At 36.7% G+C, this 26,770-nt stretch overlaps 1 protein-coding gene across 6 annotated transcripts in view; it reads right to left on the reverse strand.

Moving 5' to 3' along the window:
• The window catches only part of AOPEP (aminopeptidase O (putative)), a 177,549-nt gene that overhangs the window by 48,024 nt on the left and 102,755 nt on the right, over nucleotides 1-26,770 (reverse strand). The window lies entirely within an intron of this gene.

Below are 26,770 nucleotides of genomic sequence, written 5' to 3' on the forward strand. Positions count from 1 at the left end.
GTATGTAAAAGATTAGGAGTTTAGTCAATTTGGAATTATTTGAAAGAATTCACATTTTCTCAAAGTAGTAAAGCAGTAAGTCGATAAACACAGCCCTCTCCTCTTCATTTCTAGAATAAAGTGACTGAATCCAAAGTTATCATACTCAACTATCTACGAAAGTTGAAGGCTCCTCCTGACAACTTTAGAGCAAAAGACTGTTTAGACATGATGACTTAAGTAAGACAGCAAGTTCTAAGTTTATACTAATTTCAGATTTTGAAAATAGAAAGAGATTCTATACATAAAGCAAATCATATTCTCCTCTCCTCCCACTCCGAAGGGACACAGCAACAAAACCAATGAGAAACAAGTTTGTTTTAGCCAGTTATGGTGCATAATCCGAGCACTATATTTCATTTAAAAACCATCAAGTTTTGATACATAATGCAGTCAAGCATCCATAAAACTCACAGAACAAAGCACATTCAATAACACAAGGAGATGGTAATTTCTAGTGTCAACCTGGAATCCACTAACAACTGCAGATGCAAAAGGCTCAACTGTCAACTCTCTTGGGCCACCACTCTTTTCATGGGGTAAAATTTCAGGTGCAACACTCTGCACATCATCAAAATCAACCCCCTTTTCTCAAGCAGAAAATAATTTCACAGAAGTTCTATTTATCTGCCACTACCTTACCACTGGGGCAGCCACAGTTAAATATTTCACAGTGTCAATTAAAGACAGCAGAGAACAAGTTAGGCTTCTGTCCTCAGATTCTAGCATGACCATATTCAGAAGAGAAAAAACAAACAAACAATCCCTCCATTATAAAGAAAGAGTCCAAGAGACTGGGAAAACCCTGGTGTTTTCGGTAAGCTGAAGCAACACTGAAAAAAACCCAAACCCACCTTTCTTTTTTTTTCTTTTTCTTTTTTTTTTTCTTTTCTTTTTTTTTTTTTTTTTGTGTTGTTGTTGGTTGGAGTTTTTTGGTTTTCGACAGAGCACAAGAAGGCCAAAACCAAACTGATAGGAATCCTACATTTGTAGCAGGAAGAGCTCTAAAGTATGGAATAAAATGGAAGTTACTTCTCAAAGTCATTGCTGATATCATGGGCATAAAATTGTTTTGTGTCAGTAACATAGAAAGAAATAAAGAAATAATTCAGTAATGGATCTTCATACTTTGACATCAAAACAGCTGGAACTATGAAACACTGCTTAACAGTTAAGCTCTGGACGGGACCCTTTTCCAGTACTGAAATTTAACAGATTGGTATTCAAAAGACATTTTCCACACTCTCTTTAACAGACATTCTTTATGCAAAAAAAAGTTTGAAATAATACACACTAGTTAAATCATAACGAGTTTTCTTTCCCCACAAGGGGAAAGAAAAAGCCATAGAATAAGGTGGGTAATATTGTGCTGTTCGGCCTGTGGGGCAAATAACGCAAGTCAATAAAACACGGTACCTATCTAACATGAACAACTAAACCATAAAAACCTTAGGCATTTTTAAAAATTCTAGGACCACCTTTGTGAAGTGATCAGTAACAAAACTACAAAAATTTTTTCCTTTTACCTTCACAGAACACTATCACATGAAAAAAGATTGTGGATTATTCATCCACAACTAAGATATATTTCCAGATGGCATCACTACTCACTGACTCCCTATGTCATCGAGGATCTGTTATGTTTCGTCATGGGAGAAAGTATACACTTAAAAAGAGTAAATTAAAATACCCAGCTGAACATCCTTTGATCAGACTGAACTCACTGCTTCAGCATGGATCTTATGACCAATGTGCTCTGACATTAATGCAAAAAGTGCATTACTACAGCTAGTTAAACAGTTGCATGGTTTGCAAAAAAAGAAAAAGAGATCTCAAAGCAATAAAATATTGCTATCTTGGTACATTTTCTGTTAAGAGGAAAAAGCCCTTCTCCCAGAATTTAACTTAGATGTAGTGTTTCCTTCTGGTTTCGCCTTAAGGAAACCAGCTAAGAACATAAATAGAGACAATGGTGATGTATTCAATGCTGCTGCCATTAACCCTCACCCAAGCACAGAGGAAAGGGAGTCTACTGAATATTCTGCCTGGGAGATGCTGAGGTTGCCTTGTACACCTCTCAGAAGAACACACCCTGATGGTGCAGGCAGGTGAAGACCTCTGGACACTGCTCCTGTGAACACCACTGCTTCATTTCAGTTGAGGCATTCACTGACACCACAACAAAGCAGTCACCTCATCCTGTCCTAGGCCAACAGAATTGCAGTATAATTTTTTTCTGAGTTTTTCCACTCATTTTAATTTCCCTACCCACTCACCCCAGTAAGCTCTGTCTAAAATCAAAGCCCCAAACCAAAGTATTCAGTAGAAGTTTTGACATTTTCCCCAGAGCTTTCTGCTCTGAGCCTTACTACTCAAAATATATGCTAACTATTCTTGAGCACAGCAGCACCCTACCTTGAGGAGTAATCTAAATGCCTCACACAGTACAAATTACATACAGTTCTATTTGTGTCCAAACTTGCAGGATGGACATGAGCTGACACAGATTTCACATGTGTCATAGCAATGCCATTTTGCTATGCACCAGCTAAATTTTACCACAGAGATCACTGTTTGTTGATTGCAGTTGAAGAGATTCTGAAGTTTTTCTGCTGAAGATCAAAGTCCCTGACATCTTGCAACTGATGATGAAGTTTTAGTAGACAACTGAAACACTGCTTTAGGGCAAAACAAAGTTATTTTTGTCTAAATACATTAGTTACTGTCCAGACCACAGCACAAATAGATTTTTTAGGCATACTCTGGATATTTATACAAAACAAATAAAGGTTAGCTTAGATGCCAAAAAAGCTGCCAGGAAAGCCAAAGAATCATGAAAGGAACTACAGTTAACAATCACTGTTCTTTGCAGGAGGGATAAAGGGATAATGACAAGGCCATGCAACTTCTAAGCAATACACTTCATTTCAAGAGAGTACACGCCTGAGCTTAAGAGATGATGTGAACATTGAGTATATTAAAATACCTATTTGTCTTTTTAGAAGTATTCATGTATTAAAATACTCAGGACTGTACTTTATTTCCACCTATCCACCAAATCCTTTCCAGGGCTAAAAGCAATGTTACTTGGAAAATGGACACAGCAGATACTTTTTAAAACAAGGTTTATAAATAAATCAATGGCTATCTGAATTTTCTGTCTTTTTTTTCTTCTTTCCCAAGGAAATATTTTATAATTGAGTACAGAGTATTGATCTACTCTATAGGCTCAGCTGGACATTGCCTTCAGCTCCCACCAACTGAATGATTAAGAACAGATTCTCAGTATGTGAAAAACTTTGGATTACCTGAACACACAAGGAAACACAGACACCACTGCTTCTGCTGTTAGGCTAAGCAATGTTTCCCAGTGTACACTTGCAATCCTGGCTACAAATTCAGCATCAATCCAAAACCAACATGCTTAGGATGTAGTGAAATAGGTGCAACACACAGGGGTAAGTTGTGAAATATCTTAATGGGGACTGTAAAATTTCTTTATTTCCTGCTGAAACTTTAAGATTAATTAGAAAGTTAACTTTAAGATTAATCTTAAAGTTTAATCTTAAATTTATCTTAACTTTAAGATCAATAAAGAAAGTACTATATTAACATCTCCTATCCTAAAGCTTATATTTTGAAATAGTTTAATTGTGATATTAAAGAGCAGTTCACATGAGACAGTCTTTCATATTAGATGTGTAACTTTGAAGAAAAAAAATTCTTCACATCTGATCAACACAAATTCTAAGATATGCATTGCAAAGCAGAGTGAGCAAAGGCATGTACTTCCCAATAGCAAATACATTGGCACTGTCTCAATTCTAAAAATCACAAACTAATATCCCATCACAGTATATTATAACAAAAAATAAAAAGTTACTTGTTACTTTTCCTAATGGCTGTCTCCACTAGATAGTTCAGGCTTCTCTCACAGCCCCCACAAGAGATCCAACTAATCCTCAGACAATCACTTGAACACATTCAACAGGATTTGAGTAAATATTTTAAAATTTAGGTTCAAGATTTATTTTCTTCTATGTATTTTACTTTTAGAGGCTACTGCAGATCCCTTATTTTGAAAATACTGCCAAACTACACAGTTAAAGCTGAAAATCTTCCAGTGCAGGGCGCATCACATCACCATGTACAATAGCTCTTACAACAGATGCAGCTACTCCATAAAACAGCACCATGCATTACCAAGATTCCTCCTGCACTCCTGAAGAAGCACTCTCCCCTCATTTGTAAGAAGGGAAATAATCCATGGCCTCTATTTTTCCCCACCAATGTTAGAAATCAGAGCCTGACCTTTGAAGGACACACCTTCATCAGCTGATGTTGTACACAGGGTGTAAAATAAAACAACAAAGACAACCATGATTGCACAATTTCTTGGCCTACAAAGCAATAAAGCATTCTGCACTCAGAATCTGCCAGCTGACATCACTACAGGGTGCTTCTGTGATGAATGCAAGGATTGATTAAAAGCAGCCATTCTTCACATCCTATGTGCATATTACAAGGGAGGAAAATATGAGGACAGAGAGGCAAAGAGACAAAAAAAAGTAAGAAAGAGAACAAAAGAAAAGGGCCAGCAGAAACAAATAGAGGGATAGATCATGACTGCAAACCCCCAATCTTTGTTATGTTTCCTTCCTCCTTTGTTATGTTTCCTATGTGACTATCAGATCCCCGGAGAATGAAAGGACTGGAGAAGAGACATAACACCTCCTTTCTGATGCTCCTTTTTCCCTTGTTCTAAAGACTTTATTGGTTCATATCATGGAAAACCACAGTGAGGCTGGGGGAGCTAATCAAACAACTTATTTCTCCAAGTTCTGTAAGGAAACTTGGAAGGACGGTTCATACTCATGAAAGAATGGCCTGTAAACTCTGAAAATTCTGAAAGTTTGCTAAGATGGAAAATACCATGAAAAATTATCCACAGGGCAGGTAACAAAATGAGCTGAGCTTACTTAAACAGCCACTGATCCACTTTTGCTGACAGCTGCAGCATCCATGATAGCCAGAGACGGGCCTCTTGAAGGTGAAAACCTTCGAAGTTATGATGCATGTAGACACATACCACCCCTATGCAGATATGTACCTTGCAGCAAAACACTTAAAGAAAAACAGGGTTTTCTTCCTTATCTATAAGATGCCAGAGCAAGGTGTGAATCAGCACCAGAAAAATCTTGGAATGGAGTTAATGCAATTACCAACCATGAGAATGAAAATTTTTCTGTCCTTTAAGACAATGCCAAGCAAAAGCTGCTTCACAGGCCACTGTACTTTCAGGTGGAACAAGAGAGACCATCACAACTTGCTCTGCCCACAAAGGCAATACAAGACTTCTACATTGCTGCTACAATGGGATGTCAGTTGTGTTACCCAAAGTCCCTAAGAATATTGTCTTGGCTCTGTCCCTTCTTTTTCATCACATGCTAAAGTTCATGGCAGGGAAAGAGAGACTAGTAAAATGTAATAAGATTAACTGACAGAAATTAATTAACACAAATATTCCTGTCTCATCAGGCTTCTCCCAAAGAGGAAATTAAGTAAAATATACAATTTACTTAAAATATTAAGTAAAAAACACAGAGTGTTTTTTTAGCTATAAATCAGCAAACCAGGTGAATCAAGAATAACTTGAAATTAAAATTATTTCTGTTTACTCTTAGGCAAGTTAAAATAAATTGGTTCTTCATTACCAAAGTAGAATTCATCTTATCTAATGATGCAGACACAGCATATTTGATTACTGCCAACTACTAGACTAAGAGAAACAAGCTGGAATGAGTTTCCACCTATATTTTAAATTGGTCTTTAAGGCAGTCTGAAAAGAATATTTCTGTCTAGTTAATAGTATTATGCACATGCACTCTGTGGGAGAGGCCAAGCAGCCTCTTTTGAACTTTGCTTAGTCCAATTTCGGAAAGAGCAAGCATGACTACTAAAACAACTGGACAACCTGTGTGGAGTTCATCAGTAACTTTGTCTAAATCAATATAACACAGTGTAAGTTAACTTTGAGTAAAACAAAAGATAAAACCAGTCTTTTTCAGAATGTTGAAAGAACAGCCTGCACACCTCTGATATTACTTTCCTTAAGACTTTTATTCACAAATAAAAACTAGGAAATATATACTGGCAGATTTTGCATTCTTTTTGATCCCCTCACAAGATATTTCAACAGTTAGCCCTAGAGCTTAATTAACGTAAAAACCTCATCAGAATGTATTTACTACCTTTGCATTTGTCCTATCATACAGAGCTTTGCCTGATCACATTACGTTATCCTATCTGAAAGTCTGAAAAAGCAAGATACATCAGGAAGTCTTGTTCATGCCACACTGCAGTGAAACAAGAGCACCAAGTGGCTAACATCACAACAAATACAATTTTATGCCCCCCTTATACAGCTGGGCATGCAGTAACTGCAGTGCAATAGAAACTATGGTTATCACACCAAGAATTCTGAATGATCTCTAAAATTCCTCTTTGAAACAAGTTCTGTATTTTTATGCTCATGTAAGTCATTCCTGGAGAGAATGGATAGATCTTCAAGGCTGGAAGATAAAACCAGTTAATGTGTGTCGAACCAGCCCAATCAAGGGCAGAGGTCTACAGATCATACATTGGAAATGGAGTGTGGAGCACGTTGTTTATGTTGAGTCATTTGTAGGAAACCTAAGGGGAATTAGTTTGCCTAAAGGCATTCAGTTCATTGGCATCAAAAGGAGAAACTGACTTACACATCCTGTTTCCTGCTTATGAGTTGCACCCAGCATCCTACTTGTCCCTTTGACACTACTGTCTGAGAATGATACAAGGTCACACAAGCAAGAGCTTTATTCCATCACAGCGAAGCATCATGCAGCCAGACTGTGTTGTTCCCAGAAACATAAGAATCTATGAAGTCCATGTTTCCCCTCAGTGTGGTTGATTGTCACCTCTTATTCAGAAACTTCTAGGATCTTTTTACAGAGAGAGATCCCCTGTGTCTAACAATTCACAACCTGTATTTCTATCTCATGATTTACTGACTCTCCTTCCTCTATCTGGCTAGTGTTTACTGGTTGTCTTTGACATCTGCCTTTCTCCCACACCTTATTAAAACAAGTGAAGTTACAAGAGAAAACATATGTGGGTAAACACATATGCATTGAAATCAGATTTATGTGAGCATGTGTTACAGGAAACAAGACTAAAATAATCTTTATTCTTTCAGGAGGTGAAAGACAGCATCCATAAAATCTCTGAGGAGCAACTATTAATACCACAATATCACAAGCCCTGCCCCTGCAGTTACCAAAGGAATTTCCTGGAAGCTGATCAGCTTTCTTCCTCTTCTCTGAAATCAGATGGGAATGTCCTTGAAGCAAATATAGCATTGTAGGAAATTATAACTAAGGGTAAATGGTAAAAAAGAATGACATATAATTTAGATAAAAGCCTTAGCCTAAGTGACCCTACACTGCCATTCAAAGCAACATAGTGGTAGAAGACTCAATTTTCATATCTAACCTCTTCTGTGGTAGCTGAGCTAGAGCAGTGTGATCACAGCCCCGGGCCTGGACTTTAACAGAAAGGAGAGAAAGGAGAGAAAAACCTGTGTGGCACTAGGATAACTTCTCAAGTCAACTGAAGTACAAACTACCAGCTATTAACTTTTCTATGCCTAGAGGATCCGTAGGCTAAAGAATTTAGCCTCGCCTGAAGATAGACAGCAACTCCAAGGGCTGTGAGATCATGCCTTGACATCCTGTATTTGCATGCAATGCCATCCTGCCTGTAAAAGAGAAGAATACACAATGTGGAAAATTATCTGGCAGTCAGTGTTTAGCAGCTCAAAAAAAAGAGAATTGGAATAAGTCACCCTGAATAACAAGATTACTACACAATGAATGCAAATCTTTCTAACAATAAGTAAAAAAAAAACCCAGAAAATCTCTGTGAACAAAAACTCTAAGACCTATCCATTGGTAACATACAAATGAGATTGTACTAGGTCAAATTAAAAAAAAATTAAAATATTAATATGCCAGCATGTATTAAAAGTTTTAGAGGAACTCAGTCCTTTTAGATTTCATTCTCTATAAACTGGGTAAAATATCTTGGCTAACAGTAAGTGGGGAAACATCAGTCTACAGAGCTATTTGTAGAGCAGATCTGTGAGGGCAGTCACTCAACTCTTACATTCAGGAGTGGGAAGCCTCACAAGACTCTTACATAGAGCTGCCTACTTCACTGAGGGCCATCATTCAGTTAAAGATGCAGAAACCCATAGTTTCCCCTCCCAAGCCTACACAGAGCTGCACTGTTTCATCTGGAAAAGGTGAAGTCCAGAGGAACCTCCAGGACACCCAGGAAAGTTCCTTCATTCTAAGGAACAACAGCCATGACGAAATAAACATGATGGCAGAAGAACTCTGAGTCATTGGCTCAACAGTCAGCAGAAGAAAACTTGTTTAAAAATATCTTTACACCAAATTTTATTATTGTGAAAGCAAAGTACGGACCATATCTGTAAACACCTATGAAAAGTAAAGTGAATCAATAAGCATTCCTATTCCTCCAGCCACGCTATGGTAACGTGGCTGGACAAACACACCCCTCTGTTACTCTTCACTAATCTCTCTAAACGCATCTTTCTGAGATCACTAAATGAAGTTGTATTGCTGCACTGTGGAAAAGATCCAGATACTGCTGGGTGCAGCATTCTGTCTATACATACTGTGCAGTGTCCCAGGACAATTTACATTCCTTACACCCAACTCACTGTAATTTGAAAGGCACAAACATTGAACCTGCAGTGAACTACTGAAGAGGCTCAGTGACTTTTCTATTTATGTAGCTGAATTCTCTAAAAAGTAAAACAATAGCTAATGTATATGGACATTAAATTACTCTTTCAGTACCTTTTAAAACAGACAATTATTTGTCCTGCCACTGTAGTGCGGATATTTATGTAGGTGAACTAGAATAATTACAAAACTATTGAGCTTTTTCAAAAGCTGTTGTAGAGTTCTGTGTTGCTTATGCCAGTACAGTACCATTGCTTTCTTCAGGTTACACAAAGTTTATACCAGTGCAGATTTCCATTAGAGAAAATATATGCAAAAGGGCTTCATCAAAACTTACAGTACTCCTCCATCACAGCTGACAGACATATGTGTTTTACTCAGGTTCTCAAGTTTAAGTTCCAAACTCAAAAGTAAACTTAAACAACAAAAAATAATTTAAAAGAACAGATCTGCTAACACTAATTCAGCGGCATCATTCTCAGAACAATAATTGTGTGCATCCCACCTTTGTAAAAATTTCTACTAATTTCAGCTAAGTCTGAACTCTTCAACCCTTTGGTCTTTCACCCCACCTGACCAACTGCAGACTGTTGTGGACATAGACATCACATTCCTGTGAGCTTGCTTAAGGACTGAACTCTCTGAATAGCACATTGCTACAAAACTATGCTGCTTAGATTTGAAATTGGTCCAGTATTAAAATGTCTACCTGACCAATAAAAGGCAAAATATGGTTTGGACTAGAAAAATCTGATTTTACTTTTTTGGGAACTCTGTTTCACAGAAACATGCAGAGTCTCTGCTTTATGCACCTATGTGTAGAAACCTGGTATGCACAAAAATGAGAAGTGAAGATAGAGCTTCTGACTCCAAAAACCAGAATTTTTGAAATCTTGAATAGATTATGGTTTACGGTTTTAGTCACCCTCTTCTTCTTTTCATAAAGGTCCTTATTTGGAAACAAAATAAGTATCTACTAATGCTTAAGCAGAAGGAGTGATCCAAGCTGCCCATTAAAATACAACCAAGATATTATCAATCCATGACAGATGAGTGCCTTCTAATTTCCTATGAAAACTTACTATCAATAATGTGTATTGATGATTGACAATGTAGCATTTGTAGCTTTTCACTGTTCTGTTGACACATGCACAGAAGATAAGAAAACTTCCATTTTGTGATAGTTTGTGGACAGAACATATGAAAGAGCAATACTCTTCAATTTTTCTTAGAGTCTCGCCCTGGAGTCATGCAATTTATCAACCTGATCACTTCAGAGCACATAAATTGGTAACAGAGGGATTCAAAAACATATTTGATGCCAATTTTACATGCCAGCTCCAGTCTTTTAGCATTAGTTGCAGTGAAGAGGTTCAGCATACTCCACGCTGGCATGATACTGGCAGAGCATTCTCTAAAGAATTACTATGGCTTGTTCAAAGCAAAAGGGATGAGGCAAGGAGATTATGGCAGGCTGGCTCTTGTATAGCTTCAGAGTCAGCAAGGAGAAATGCAGACAATGCCCACACCCTCAACATAGCCTCATGCACCTAAGGGCCTGGCCTTCTAGCCGATGATTAATGTTCAAATCATCTGAGCTGTGGGATGCCTCCTCACGCTCTTGAGAAAAGGCTGCTGCACTCCTAGCATACCTTTGCAGAAAAAACAAGCAGGCTGTGAAAAGTGAAGCTCTGGCCACACCCGGGCATGTGAACCTCAACAGGCAGGGAGTCAGGACAGCTGGTGAGGACATCACCAGGTGGGGAGGAAGGAAGCCTTTGTGGGCGTCAAGTACATTCGCTGTAGACCAACCCATCTTTTCAAAATCTAATCCACATCCTCTCCTGTCACAGACCCAAACATGTTTGGTCTTCTGCAAGCCTAACTTTGCTGAGATATTGAAGGCACAGAAAGATGATTCTTGAAGAGGACCAAGCAAGGACTTGACAGGAATTAATAACACCCTACCAACAAGGTCAAAAAAGCAGCATTGCCAAGCTTCTTTTTAAAACCACCTCTTTCAAACTAAAAAAAGAACTGCAATGAAACCAATTAAAAGTGTAGAGTTACATTTCTTAAAACACAGCACTTCTTTTTGGTTTTGAGAGAAGGGGAGAAAGCCAAACCATATGTACACACACACTACATCATGTGCCTTATTCCCACAGTCTGAGAAGCCATCAAAACTTCGTAAGAGCTTTCTGTCAATCCCACTTCATTACAATAGATACATTTCTTGTATCATACACTCTTCCAACATTTTGCATTCACATACACATTTTATTTTCACAAACAATAGCTTCAGACTTGTATTTTTCCACTATAAACTGACATCAACCCAAAGCCCTCCCCATAACTATGCAAGGGCATGTAGGCACAAAAAAAAAAATATTGTCTTCCTCAGCAGACTGGGTGTGGTATTTGAGTGTTGTACATTCCTTCAGTTAATTGAACATTATATCTCTCTTTTCAAAGGTTCATTAAACAATTGGCTTGGCAAAAAGGTATTGAGATATTTGAAATAGGTATTCCTGGCTTATAACTTTTATTTCAAATATGCCATTAATACATATGATGATACACAATAGAATTTCTGATGCTGTAAGCAAACATTTTTCTTTAAAAGTAAGAGGAAGAAAAACCAGAAAGTAGAGTACAACCAAAAGCCTAAGAACTCAGCAGTGAGCCAAAATGATAATCTGTATGTACATATTTAGTACACAAGACCAATATTCTTAGATACTTTTTACTTCTTATTTGGATACACACAAAGATTTTCTCCTCAAACTTAGGGCAGTCTGCTTTTCAGTTGAAAGAGATGCAAATTTCAAGAGCAACAGAAAAGAACACAATAGAGAAGGTTAATTTCAACTAAGTGCAGTTGGCATGGCTGACCACATTTCATAACAATATGAATGCAAATAATATATTTGCATACGGCAATAATGAGAGCCCCATGTGCTGCAGCTCTCCAGAGCCAGCCCGATTCTCTCATAAGCCGTCACATGATAGTAAAGGATTGTGAGCACAAAATATTCTCTATGTTAAAGTGCCAGCCAGTCTGGTCCAGGCTTCAAACAGCAGGGATGCTCACCTGCCTACTGTGCTGAAGAAGATGTTTCCTTAATAGTTCTACTGTAAATGGTCAACTCCATGATGCACAGAATGCTCACTGTGTCCTTCTGCCTGGGCAGCACAGCCCATCTCCCATAACTATTGGTTTGTTAATCCATCTGGTACAAGTAGTTTAGGAACTTGGAATAAAGTCTCGATACTACTCACCTACATACCACATACCCTATTCCAAATTTAATCTTAGAGAAAAAAAATAACACAACTGTTAAAAAGAAATTGAAAAGTTCCACTGGCTACAACTGGAGGCAAAATTAAAGCTTTACAGAAGGGATGTGTCAGCTACAGAGCAGGAGTGGTGTATGTGCTGCTCCCTGGAGGTATAAGTTTATTTCCTCACATTACTCCTTAATGGCTAGCTCATTCCTTCCACGAGCTAACATGTTGGTGTGAGCACATTGAACAGGACTCTTATTCATAGTCACGAGGCTCCTCACTGCTCTCTGATGTCAGCACAGAAGGTCAGCTGCATAAATACCAGGCAGCCAAAGCTACTCTGTTATGACCAGACATCCTGTTTGCTGCAGATTCTATTTTTAATATTTTTGTGATGTTAATAGTGGGAACTCCCAGTTTAACCAGTTAGCTTTCTGTTAAAATTTATCCTGCACTTAATCAAAATCCAATTTATCAGAGATTCAAGTATATACAGTTTCCATTTTTTGCTGTCAGTTTTAAGGTGTCTTTTCCCCCCAAACTTCTTGCTCCTGCTTTTCAGGAGATTTTAAGATTTTTCAGGAGCAAAGATAGAAGTTTTTGGAAAGACTTCAAAAAAAACCCTGTTACCTAATCTTAAAGCAGTGTAGTCAAAGAACATTTTAATATTTTGCTTCTGTGTGGGAGCCAAGACATTAGAAAAAACCACAAAACATAAAACATTTTATGTAGAAATGTTCTTGAACTAGCTAAGAGGCTATGAAGGCTGGGAATTACAGTGCACCTTCAACACTAGTAGGGTGTTCCATCTGTGACAAAGTGAAGACAGCTACATGAGATTTCATTCATATTTGAGCTAAAATTAATCCATCACATTCTTAATATAATTTCAATTTTAGCATTTTCTACACATCCAAAAATGCTTCATCACATTAAAACAGGCATAGATACAAAGAATCAGGTCTCTGCAATATATCTTATATGACAACATTATCTTCCACAAGAAGAGAATGGTAAAAAAAAAAAAAAAAAGAAGCGTAGCTGTAGTACCATGGAGTTGCTCCATCAAAAAGTGTATTTGCTTCCCATTGATACAATTAAAAATAACAAAACAAGCAGAGATTAATCTTTCATCATCTCCCTTTTTTTTCACAGGCAAACCAGAAACACCTCAGCATAACAGAGGTTTATATCAGGTAAAACACAGCTTCTCATTACAGTAATACATCTATAAACATTCCCTGGTTAGAGATGGATTTTTACTCATTATAGCCTTTTTCTGCAAAGCGAGGGACAATGTACGAGGTTGATGAAACTCAATCTTCCCTAAAAAATAAAGAGGAAAATTATAAGGAACCATTGTGGAAGTGCAGACAGACTGGATATAATGCATGACAGGAAAGGAAAATAAAAGGATTGCTTTTGCAAGGTGGAGACCTGACTTCATGATTATGTCACTATCTTTCATTTCCTTCTAAGACCCAGTGATGCTAATTCTGCCATAAGAAAGTGATTAATCCAGCAGGAACCACGAAGAAGACTAAGTAGATAGACAGTTGCCAGAACTTATAACTGTTTTCCCTAATCACACATCAATCTCAACTTGTCAAAGAGCTATTTTCAAAGCATAGCACAATTTCATATTGGGGAAAAAAATGACATTCGAGGGGTCATTTCAATGTTTAATAGAGACTTCTGCCTGGAATGGCATGGGACAATCATTATGCCATGATTCTCATTCACGATATGACTCAAAATATTAGCAAAAATATCAGCAGCAGCCTGCCACAAAGAATAGCAGCAATATACACCTAAATAAAGCCATGGAAATGAATAGCAAGTACTTTTGATCACCGCCACACACCAGAAGATGTTTGCCAAAGTATGTTAAAGTATTGCAAAAACACAACTGAACAGAAAAAACCCAAAACCAAACCCCAAAACATTGTCTGGTTGAAATACATGGAATAGTTGCCTGAAATTTCAGGTATTTAAAAAAAAAGGGAAGCCCTTTTTTGAGGTGAAATCCTCAAACAGGGATAACCTGCACAAAGAAGTTTGAGGAAGGGGTGTTTATTTTATTTTAAACATATTAAGGCTGTCTTTTTATCTATGTCCCTTCAAATCATATAAGAGCTCTTTGTATCCTAGATATATTTTTTGACCAATGATTTGCATCACTGCTGCCCATTTTGCTAGTCATGTGCTTCATAAAAACTTCACAAATAATTGCTTGTGTTGTAACCATTCCTGATTTAATATGGAAGTCAGAATTTCAGTTCAAACCCTCAGGGAAACTCAGCTGGATTTACTGTAAATCTTTGCCAGTGCTTTGGAAAGAGTCTGCATAGCAAAACACCCACCCAAATCCACTCTTAACTAAGCCAAGATGGCAATAAATTCAATAAACTGGAAAAAGAAAAGGCACTACACTATAAGCTAGCTTCCAGAACAGGAAGGACATCTTCAAATGGACATTCTCTTCATACATCTTTTAATTCTCATCCCCCAACTCCTAACATTGAAATCAAATGCAATATAAGTAGACAAATTCTCCTTACCTGTAACTTCAAACAACTTTACTTCTGTGTCCTGTTCTGAAGTGCTTTACAGGCACTAGTAGGGGTTGTTTGCAAAATTCCCACAGAAACAGAACCCAGAAGTGGAAAACACGGGTGCTTGCTAGGGAGGTTGAACACAAACCGAAAACCTTGAGCTTCGAGTTTCCTTCTATAGTTACAGAATCACAGATTACCCTGACCTAGAAGGACCAAGTCCACAAAGTCCACAAGGACCAAGTTCAGCTACTGGCCCTGCACAGCACCATTCCCAAAGGTGACACCATGTGCCTGGCAACATTATCCAAAGACGTTTTCTCGAACTCAACCAGGCTGGTGCTGTAACCACTTCCCTGAGGATCCTGTTCCAGTGCCCAACCACTCTCTGGGGGAAGAACCCTTTTCTAATATCCAACCTAAACCCGCCATGACACAGCTTCTAGCCATTCCCCAGGGTCCTGTCACTGGTCACCTCAGAGGACAGATCAGTGCCTGCTCCTCCCCTTCCCCTCATGAGGAACTTGTACCTGCAGTGAGGTCTGTCCTCAGTCTCCTCTTCTCCAGGCTGAATACACCAAGCAGCCTCAGCTGCTCCTCGTATAGCAAAACCCTCAACACTGGGTGTGAAGCCACCCCAGCTCAGAGCAGAGCAGAGCAGGACAATCCCCCTTCTTGCCCAGCTGGCAATGCTGGCTGTGCCTGATGCACCCCAGGGTAGCCTCCTGGCCAACTTATCCTTTCCTTTCTTCCTTTCCTATGCCTACCTAGATCTCCTCAGACAACATGTGAGTAGCAATGAGCATTGTGAAATCTCAAGGATATTATTTGTGTTGATAATAATGAGTCACTTCACATATTGTGACTCAGAAATTTATTAAAATTTTAAATATAATCAGAATCACAATAATGAAGGTGATGGTATATTGATCGAACTTCTCATTTTCCTGTTTTTCCTCTGTATAATCAGTACTCAGCTATTCTGTTGGGAGGTTTATTTTCTACCTGTAAATGAGTAATCTAGAGTTCATGTTTCAGCATCCATAATAAGATTTTTATAAATTTTAACAGATACTCACAATGTTCCTGGCCAAGTAAAACTCACTAGTCTTCAAAAGTAGCTTTTCCAATGCAGATTTTCTGAGTCACAGGGGATTTTTATTCTGTCATAAAAAGACATTTTTATAACACTTTATGCATTTGGCTTATTCTGTTTTGATGGTTGTAGAAACATTCAGATCAAGATGACTCAAGATAAGCTGAAAAGCCCTAACTTTTCACTGATGAAAGGAATGTAGTCAAACACTGATTACCACATGATTTACACACCATCACATTGTACTGAACATAGATTTAGGTATGATAGTGAAAAGTTTATGCGTAGCCTAAAGAACACAATTCCCTTAGTTGAAACCATCCGTCTTGCTCTAACACCAGCAATGACAAACGAAAACTCCATGAACTCTCTCATTCACCAAAATCAGTATGTTTTACAAATACTTTCTTACTGTCACAAGTAACAAAACACTTATATAAGAATATTTTTAGTTTACAAAGACACAGAACTTGAAACTTCTTACCCTTCTGCATAGCACAGCTCATTTGTGTGGTAGAAGAAAGGATAGTAATATTCTGTAATTCAGCAGCCTACGCATGGTTAAGAGAACATCTATGTACAAGTTTCACACATTTTAAGGCTGTAAATGGAATGAGGAGCAATGGTAGGTGCTAGAGAAACACAGTGATGCACTCAGTTTCTTTTTATTCTAGTAAAAGGGAGACATCAACTAAAACAGCAGCAGCTCCATCATGGAGGTGTAAAGATGCACTGGGAGCAATAGCTCACTTCTCAGATGGATGTGTAAGTAGAAAATAAGCATAATATAAACTAAAAACGAAACCAGAATCACTGACTCCTAACTGCTCAGCCATCTTTCGGTCACAGCAAATATGATGTAATAAAGACAACACAATTATAGAGCTAGGAAGTGATCTTTTACACACGTGCAAACTAGAAAGCAATAAATCAAAACACTTTGTGATTGAGGCACACTATGAGAAGAATCATGGATACACAGGGTAGCACTTTCTTCTATACCCAAGCAGTTAGTGTATGAAAACCCAGTAGAAATTCAAGTTTCTGAGTACTTTTATTGAAAACAACAACAAAAACAAAACAAACAACAACAACAAAAATACCCACACAAAAAACCCCAAAAGAGGCATCAAAATGTAACAAAAAATTTCAAACACATGGCACTATTGAAGAATAAACAATACTGCTTTCAGGCCTAGCCAAGGGATTACCGTTACACAGAGAAATCAAGGCTGACTTTTAAAAATCTAAAAATAATTCTAAGAATGCTTCCCATCCCTATTCTCTGGAAAAGAGAAAACAAATGAAGAGACTTAGCGTCTACATGCCATCTAGGTCATTGGTATTGCACAACCTTCCTGTCAAAAACACTTCAAACAAATTCCTATATGGGATATTCACAGGCTTTAACTGATTAAAAACAAGTGCAAGATATGAAATATCCTCTGGAAGTACAAAACAGGTCTTTTTAGAGAAAAAGGCCCTGTCTTCCTCATGAAGCAAAAGAGAATCTGACAGTCTGACCAGATACTTTCTATTAAATACAACTCATTAAATATTTACTTGCATGCCACTTTATATCAGAATGTTGGATAGCTACACAAGACATTCACACAAGACACTTAATTCTGCATTTCTCACATAAGTTGTGAAGCAACACACATCACTTGGATAAATACACCTCTGTAGCAAAGGGCCATGTATGTTATTTTCTTTATCATGGGCTCCAACTCTCTATTACCTCCCAATTAATAAAACAGGAACAGACTTGCCATCATAACTCTTTCTATGCTGTGAAGACACAACACATGGGAACATTTCTGACTTCTGGCTGTTATCTTACCCTCCAACACCTTATCACACTATGCCTGAAAGTTTTACTATCAAAAATTTTTGGACTGAAAAAGCCCATGAGTTAGCAATCTTTTATTAATTATTTTATTCTCCCTTTGCATTAAAGGCTACAGGCTGCACACACATATTCAAACAAAAACAAAAAGGTAAACAGTTGCCCATTAAATTATTATAATTTAAAACAGACTTAAAGCAAACACATATATTGATAGTTATAATCTAAAATCACTGTAGCTGAAATTCGTTACTAGAAAGTATGTTCTACTACAATATTGTTATTGATAATCCTCCCATTCTCAAGATCATCTTTTCAATTGCTTTGCTGTATGCACTGGTCCCTTCATAGTACTGAGTAAGTGAAGTCACAGTTCTAGCTATGACTGATCTGTTCTCATCTATGCTGCAGGCTAAAATATCACCAACCTGTATGCATTTTGGTGCAGAGAAGACTAACTGCTTCATGGAAGAATGGATGGCTCAATTCTTATCTGAAATACTGACAGCCTTCAACTTAAGGTTTCTGTTGGGTCATGTATCCTTGTCATGCCCAACTTTCTTAGGTATCTGCAGACAAGCTATCTACTATCTCCATGCTTTGGATTATGACCTGCAAAATTGAGATAAACATTCTTATTTCAATTTTGAAGGACAGAAAATTTTAAAATATATTATGTGTTTTTGAGGTATCTCACACAATGGTAATGAGGTCCTTATATAAAAAGTAGTTGCCACTTGTTTAGACATTGTTTAGACACTTGTTTAGACACAAGTTTAGACACTTGAAGACATTTTGTAAACACTGAGTTCCATAAAAAATATCTTCACACTACTAGGCAATATTTTTTGAGTTTCTTAAATGTCTCAGTTTCTTTTACGCAACTCTGAGCTGCTGTAAAATTAGGAGCAATGCATGTGGTACAGCAGACAAGCATTTTGTTCTCAGGTACACCTCCTCTCCTCTACTGATAAATAAGCATAGTAGTTTTTCAAATAAGACCAAAGTTTTAATTCCTTGGAAAATATTATGTAGGTTATAAAATAAGGGTGGGTATTAAAACAAAAGTATGGTATATTAATTATATTGACCATCAAGAGATTCAAAATGCACCTTCCTTTCACATATTCCCATCTATAAAAACAGGTAAGTTGAAATCCCTCTCCCTGGCTTCCCAAGCCCTTCAGGCAATCACTTGTCCTAAATATGAACACATGTGCTGCTTGTGTTCCACATCAGACAAAATTAACATTTTTTTACTTCCTTCTGGAAGCATTTGAAAACCTAAAAGGTTTACTCAGGGTAACATATGCTGTCAAAAAATAGGCCATATTTATCAAGCAACAATGAAGGTATATTTGGGTGATAGACCAAGAATTCCATCTTGCATGAACTGGCATATACTCAGAAGGGAACCTACTTTTGCTTTAACAAGCAGTCTCCCTTTAACAAGCAAAACAGGAGTGAAGAAATTGCAGGACATAAAAGGAAACTGAGCTTTCAACAAATTAATTCTACAGTTATTGTCTCTCAAACATTATCTGCCCTCTGCCAAAGGTGTCATCTATGCTGTGAAATTTAGATACACAGATAAATAGATATCTTTAAAAATATTGACAAATATCCCCCAGTTAAAAACTCTCTGGGCAATTAGGAGAAATCAAACCTCCTCTTCAGTGAGGAAGTGATCACTTCAAAAGTAAATCTTGAGGATGAATGACTAAGGCCTGGTTCAGCAAAACATTTTATATATTAATGGCTTCACCATGTTTGAGAGAAGTACAACCAAAGCGCAGAGAAACCAAGTAAACAAAAACAAGACAACTATAGTTACTGCATAACTGGCACTACATGTAATTTTTTTCTTTGAAATAAACAGGATCCTGAGCATGGAAACATTTTATACTCTCTAGCTGTACTTAATTTTCTTTTGAAATATGGATGACAGAACATGAGACCCTCATCAATGTTCCATGCTAAGTCCTAAGACCATTTTTCACTCCAGTATTTATGAGTGAAGAAGAAAACCAACTGTAAGAAAAATTCTTTACATGTTATCCAGCAAATTTTGAGCATGCAGCCTGAAGAGTATGCAAAATATAGTTCATAAAACCAAAACATTAAATTTTTTAAGAAGCAAAAGTACTGGAATTCAAATTTCAACACGGAACTTGTGTCTCATGACCAAACCATCTCATAGAATCGAAGTGGCAACAAAAAATGGTTCCTGTGGTTGGGACAGACATATCATCTTCCTCTTTACACATCTGTTAGGATTACCAAAAATGATGGAGCTCACACATCTGCATTGCTTTTCTGTGGGCTTTCCCCACAACATCTCTTAAAGGAACATGGTTGATGTAGAGCTCTAAAAACTTTAATTGAAAATGCCCAGTGAATGCCTATATTTAAGGCAGAAATGGGAAAAAGATATCCAGAGCAAGGTAATTGCCTAACCTTTATTTTCAGTAAGCAATTTTTCCAGATAAAAATAAAAACTTTTCTCAAAAAATCACTATGAGCTCCTGCACATAATGAGGACAAAAAAAAATCTTGTAGTTAATTAAGCAAATTGTCACTGGCAATAATTTTTAAATCAAAAGTATGTAAATTTAAGTGTATATACATATATATGTATATACACTTAATATATATATATATATGTGTGTGTGTATACATATATATATATGTATATACGCTTATATATGTATATACACTCTATATACACACACACACATATATATATGTCTACACAAACAAACACACGGTAATGTTAAGAAGTAGTCTGGTTTCAAATGTTGGTACAGGTTTCACAAAACCTGCATGTGAAGCATGTGATGAGTTAGACAGTCGCGATCAGTCACTTGGTTTGTGTCCACATGAAAAGTAACACAAGAAAATATATGCAGCACAGACCAAATGAGTACAGTAAAATTTACACACCTTTAAGAATTTGATCCTGTTCATTTAGTTAAAGCAACAAAGAATGCATTTGCTTTCAACTGCGAGCTACCTTTCTCCTCCAAAAGAGCTTCTTACGGGACTCTAGGGGAAGGAGAGAATGACAGTATTTTAAGTTGTACCCATGACTACTTTTAGTACTGTGGCCATGAAAAAACAGATTGAGAACTACCAAAACCTTTTTAACAGGTTATGCAAAAGGCCAAGCCTTTACCTTTTGTACATTACTTTAAAAAACAACGTCTGCACTTGCTGACTACTACACATGTGCTTTTACTATATAGCATGTGAACATAAACCAAACTGAAAATAGACATACAATGAGGACAATAGCTAAGATCAGTCATCAAAAAATAGTTAAGCCTATTTATGTCAATGTGTAATAAATATAAGATTGAAATAAAACACATGTAAAACTGAAATAAAGCACACATTTGAGCCAGCAGACCAATAAGCCTCCTTAGTAGTCATTATAGTCAATCACATCAAGAAGAACCTGGGGACATTTAAATCAAGGAGATTATTCAGCTGGCATGCACAAGTGTATATTCTCAGCTAATAAAAAATCCATAGGAAAAATCTGTAGGAGAAAACTTATGGAGTGTTTGAATGCAGTGCACCATTTTTTTCCAAATGTGGTATGCTGCTCCAGTTGCAAATGCCCTGAAAGGGACAGCCTTCTTTCTGCTCCCAGAGCCCACTACATCACCACTCAGAATTCACTGTGTAAACATTGGTGGAGGCATACACTTGCAAAATATTAAAAACTATCAAGTGCTTTTAGGCTTTTTTTTCTATTTGAGAAAGAATAAAACTGTTCTCACATGTTCCATTTCCTGTCTTATTAAACACAAAACTTCTTTTTATTAAGCTAAGGTATGAATGATCATGTTTCAACCACCAAAAAAATAGGGCTTTATAATGAGAAACAACAGCAGACTGAAAAAGTTAGTGGCAGCAGTCAATCCCAGTAGTGTTGCTCTAGATAGCATCATATGGGAACATACACAAACACAACCTTAAAAGTGCTCCATCACAAATGTGTAACTAATTCTTCCTACAAATCAAAAGCAATAAACCCCTCCACTGAAACTGCCTTTTTCTGCCTTTCTGGACAAACCTTGTATTTTACAACACAGTGGCCTTAATCTACCATTGCACAGGATAGTTGCTTACTTGGACAACAATAATTAACAGTGATGTAAATATCTGCAAACTTTAAACTATTTCAAGACACAGCCATGCCGGCCTGAGGTCTCCTAATTTAGATATGGTCATCTCAGAGTCAGAAAGGGAGCAGAAGCATTCAGATATGCATGGGGATAAGTTGCTTCATTGATCTAAAAATGTAGCCTCATGAGAGCATTCACTTTTTGACAACACGTATCTGGGAAGCTCCATATGAAAAGCAATTCCTTACTAAGAGGGATGGGTGCTACTGTAAAGAAAACTATGATTCTGGCATACCACTACTGGAAATAAGATACAGCTGATACTGTGGTTAGGACTGGACTATTAAAAAAATACTTAACCAAAAATTTCACACTCGTTGTTTTGGTTTGGTTTGGTTTTTTTTTTACATACAGACACAGTATTTTCTTTTTCTATTAGATGTTTCTTAGGTGAATTCTGAAGCAGCACTATCCTAAAAAACAATAGTTCTTTAGAAAAGGAAAACTAAAAAGTTTCTAAATAATTCACAAATACAAATATTTTTTAGAAATGGAGAACTAAATACTAAAATTGTTTAGTTCCAATGGCCTGAAATTATATTTTTATGTACTTATTAAAAAAAGCTTTTAAATGGCAGTGTGTATTTCCCAGGCATGTTAACAACATTTAATGCAAATCAGATCTTGTACATGAGCTGGGAAAATTTACCATTCAAATTTCTGAGTGAGAAAGGAATTAAATGTTTTCTGTAATCAGTGAAGCCCAGTGTACAGGGTTCCTAGAAAGTTCTGTGAAATTAACAGAATTTGGTACTACAAATAACACCACTGAAGCATCTCTAAACAACAATTTAGGATTTTTCACCATGTTTCTCTTAGCTGTTAAGCAGTGCACAAGATCACCAGATTATTTCAGTTTTGATCCTTGCTTTGAACCTTAGTTTGGTAGATTCAAATAAAAAAATTCATTTTGACAAACAAAAAATAAATGCCAATTAAAGATTTAATGTAATTTTTATGCACTGTATGACAATAGTTGTTACCTGAATTAGCAGAAGCACACCATCCTGAATAAATGTTCTAGCTCTTAGTTAACCAAGAGCTCCTTTATACAACACAGTATTTTTTATCAGTATTTCTTATGAGACTTCAAAATATTTTCTACTTGAAGTGTAACAAGACAACTCATTTTAGAGAATTACAAGATTTGTTTCTTGTGTTTCACTTATGGTGGTGAATTCATTATTAAAGGGCAAAGATAGCATTTATCATTAGTCATATATATGACAACTAGATTTGGGTTTTTATTTTTTATTAAAACTTGAAAGCAATATCAACAAAGTCATTTATGCTCAGGTTATTAAAAGAGCTTAAATATTGACAACTATAAGTCTCTGGAGTGACACAAAGGATCAATAGCAACAACCAAGAGGAAAAAAAGTCACAGTCACATTGCTAGTAAAACTAGCAGACAAACTTTAAACACAAGAAAACAGTATTTCTGAGAAAGCAGCAGAAATTATTCTAGAAAAGTTGACTCAGTCTCTGAAGTTTCAGTATATAATCAAAACTAAAACTGAAACAGTCAAATGCAATTTTGATCATATGCAGGAAACACGTTCCTTATCTAGTGTGAATATATATGCATGCTTATTTCAGTGTTTTTCCTAAATCCTGTGTATCCTTGTTATCTCATCTAATGGCACTTTTTATACTACTGAAATATGATCAAATCAGCTTTTATGTTTTGACACTGAACATCATGTAAAAGTGAATTAGTCTTCTAGCGAAAAGATGTTTCTCCCCAGAGGACAGAGATGGCACACCACAATTCCACTAGTCTGACTAGAAGATCATTCTGCCTAACATGGACAGGACAACAGAATCTTTTTTTTCAAGCAGACACAGTCAGCTATTAAAACAAACATCACCATCATAACAACACTACTTAACAGTTCTATCATACTCTTCATTACAAAACACTGCTCATTTTAACCAAGTAATTCTTATCAACTCTGTTACACCTTCTCTAAATTTCATACACAAACAGCACTCTGTATTGATTCACATACTGGCTGCTAAATGTGCTGACCAGATAAATGACAGCCTGAAGAGACAGCATAATATTAAATGAGGAGTAAAAAATGTACAATAATAGAAAGCAGGACAAAAGTAGAAATGCAAAGGGTGAGTGTGTTTAAGTTTGTGTATGTGTACACTTATTGTAAGAAGAGCAGCTACAGAGATCTATAAGCAGAAAACACAGTGAGCAAAAGGTAACTTTTTTTCAATTTTTCAGCTTGTTTTTCCATTTTTTTCAAACAGATAGAGAGACTGAAAGTAAATAAAAAGGGGTGAACAATACCAAAGGTGACCAAATGAGTCAAAAGAAGACAGGGAAAGACATGAGGTGTGAAAAAGAAGTAGGAAAGAAAAAGTTGTTGTAAAAGGTGTTAAGAAAATAACACCTTTTTCCATTTCAGAGATAGAACAGCAGTTTCAGAGACAGGACAGCAAAAAGGATAGAAATTTAAAAAAGCTTAAAAACAAACAAACAAAAACCTAAATAAAGAAGAAGAGGAAAAGTACGAGAACTCTCAGCTATTCGGCAAGAAGTCTTGCACACTCATCGATTCTGTTCCGCTGCCGTAACCCGCCGTGCGGATCCACACTGGAGAGCAGCACCGCACCTTCCTACACAAGCTTCCCCACTGGTTCCTCCTGAGCACACTTAACACTGCAGCCACATAGTTTTATCTAGCACATGGTATTCTCAAACGTTTTTTAAATACGTATAAACGTTTGTAAAGTCAATTCCTACAAACTTAACTGTTTAGAAGGCAACTTCTTTCAAGGAGCAATTCCTCAGCAGTTGTCAGCAACCTTTCCTTCACCATTCTGTTTCACTTATTCCATACAGTTATCTTTCTGTCCTAGATTTTGTACTTGGACACAGGTGCTTTGATTTGGTGGTGACTCAGTATAGCAGTGTCATCCACCTTATATTAGAAATAGGAGTTCCAATCACAAAGAAGAAAAATAACAATGGAAAATTGGACAGCATAGGCACATGAAACCTTAGAGGAAAATCCAACAGCACAGGCAGATGGAAGTTTAGAAGCTACATATAAAAATTTAGTGCTTGTTTTGAAAGTTTAGAAGCCACATTTAATAAGCTGGTGCTTGTTTTGAAAGGATAAGCAAGATCAAACCAAAGTTCAGTTTTCAAGGTGTAGCAAAATATATCAGTATCCTTATTTTAATCACAGTTGTAATATGAGCTGCTATCAGCTCTACGGCTTCTCTGTTTATTATCACTTGCCTTCTCATCTCCCTCTTTCCACTCAACATCTTTATTTCTATTTCTCTGCTATCTTCAAGGTTGCCTTACTTTTCCATTACATGCTTTTCTCTTTCTTGTTCTCTTGTTCATCTCTGAAAATACTTTAACTTCTATATAATGCCATTTCTTCTATAAGTGGACACAACTAAAAATCAAGAATTCTCATAGAAGAGAGGTTAGCACCACCTACACTGAGTAGGAATTGCACTGGCAAGTCAGGGTTGGAAACCTAGTGCAACCAACTCTGAAACCAAATAATAAAGCTCAGCTAGCACCTCACTCTTTTTTCTCCTCTATTCTCTTACCTGTAACTGTATTGAAAAAGTCACCATTGCAATGGCCAAACTTTTAGGCAACATAAAGAATTCCAAACTCAGTGAACAGTCAGTGGTTGACTATCAAATAAAAGATTATTGTTACGCCTCTTCCTTCCCATGTGGTTAAGTACCTTGCAAATGCAGTATTGCCAGTCTGCATTGGATCTCCATAAATTATTGATACTTATAGATATCAGAAGACAATGGTTGTGCTTGCCTTCAATTTTAATTCGTATGTCTACTAACAGACCTTGTTCTAGAATTACTGTTTGAAAAAACAATGAGTATATCTTATGTTTACACATCAGGTTTTGCATTTCTATCACTGCAAGGTATATGCTGAAGTTCTCTCTCACAAACTGTGGAAGACTTGGAGAACAACATCCTTAGCAGAAAAGGAGTTTTGTCAGTAGAAAGGAATTTTGCACTAATGAAGCTTTCTCCTATAGAAAGAGACTAGCATTGGTATAACAGCGCAAGGCACTTTTAAACCTACTGTTCAGCGTACCAGAGGATCTTCCATCCTCTTTTAAATGCACCATTTAAAAACTGCTTCAAAATGTATGCAGTCTGGTTTGTACTAGTGTTATTTGTACCATCAATGCAGTTTGCTCACAAATTCCCAAGGCAATACAAATTTTATCTTTAAAAAATCTTCTTCATCTTAGCATAAAATGATTGTAAATAAAAATGTTACATATACACACAAACACACTGACATACAGAAAATAAACAGAAATGGAATTACCAGGTAAAACAGTTTATGCTATCTCTCTCTATTTAGATGACACTGTTCTAAAGTACATCATCACAGAACATCTTTCCTAAATTATGTACTCCACTTACAAAATAAAAGTTGTGAATTAAAGGACACTACTTGGAAGTTTTTAACTAATCATGAAGGTGGTAAATCATCCACCAACAACAATGCACTTTGTGGACATTTGTCATAAACTTGCAATGCCCATACTAAGGCAACACATCAGAGGAGCTGGCAGTCATTCTACCAGGAAGAATTTAGCTACAGAAACAGCAATGATTCATTATGCATTTTAGAAGCACTGTCGAAACAGCAAATCAACACACTACTATTTTAATCCTTTAAAGGTTACAAGAACTTTCAAATACAATAATAATTTTTTTTTCAAAATCAAAACAAGCAAAAAAAAAATCACAGTTGTAATAACACATTTGGAAGTGCATCTTTATTCACCATTTTGTCCCTCAAGGGGCAGAACACAGCTATTTAGTATCAACTAACTACTTACCTCTCTACATTGTAATTTAAATTTTCAACTCAAACTTATTGTACAGGTCTTGCACAACAGATTAATTAAAAT

The sequence above is a fragment of the Melospiza georgiana genome, chromosome Z, assembly GCF_028018845.1.
Source record: "Melospiza georgiana isolate bMelGeo1 chromosome Z, bMelGeo1.pri, whole genome shotgun sequence".
Lineage (NCBI taxonomy): Eukaryota > Metazoa > Chordata > Aves > Passeriformes > Passerellidae > Melospiza > Melospiza georgiana.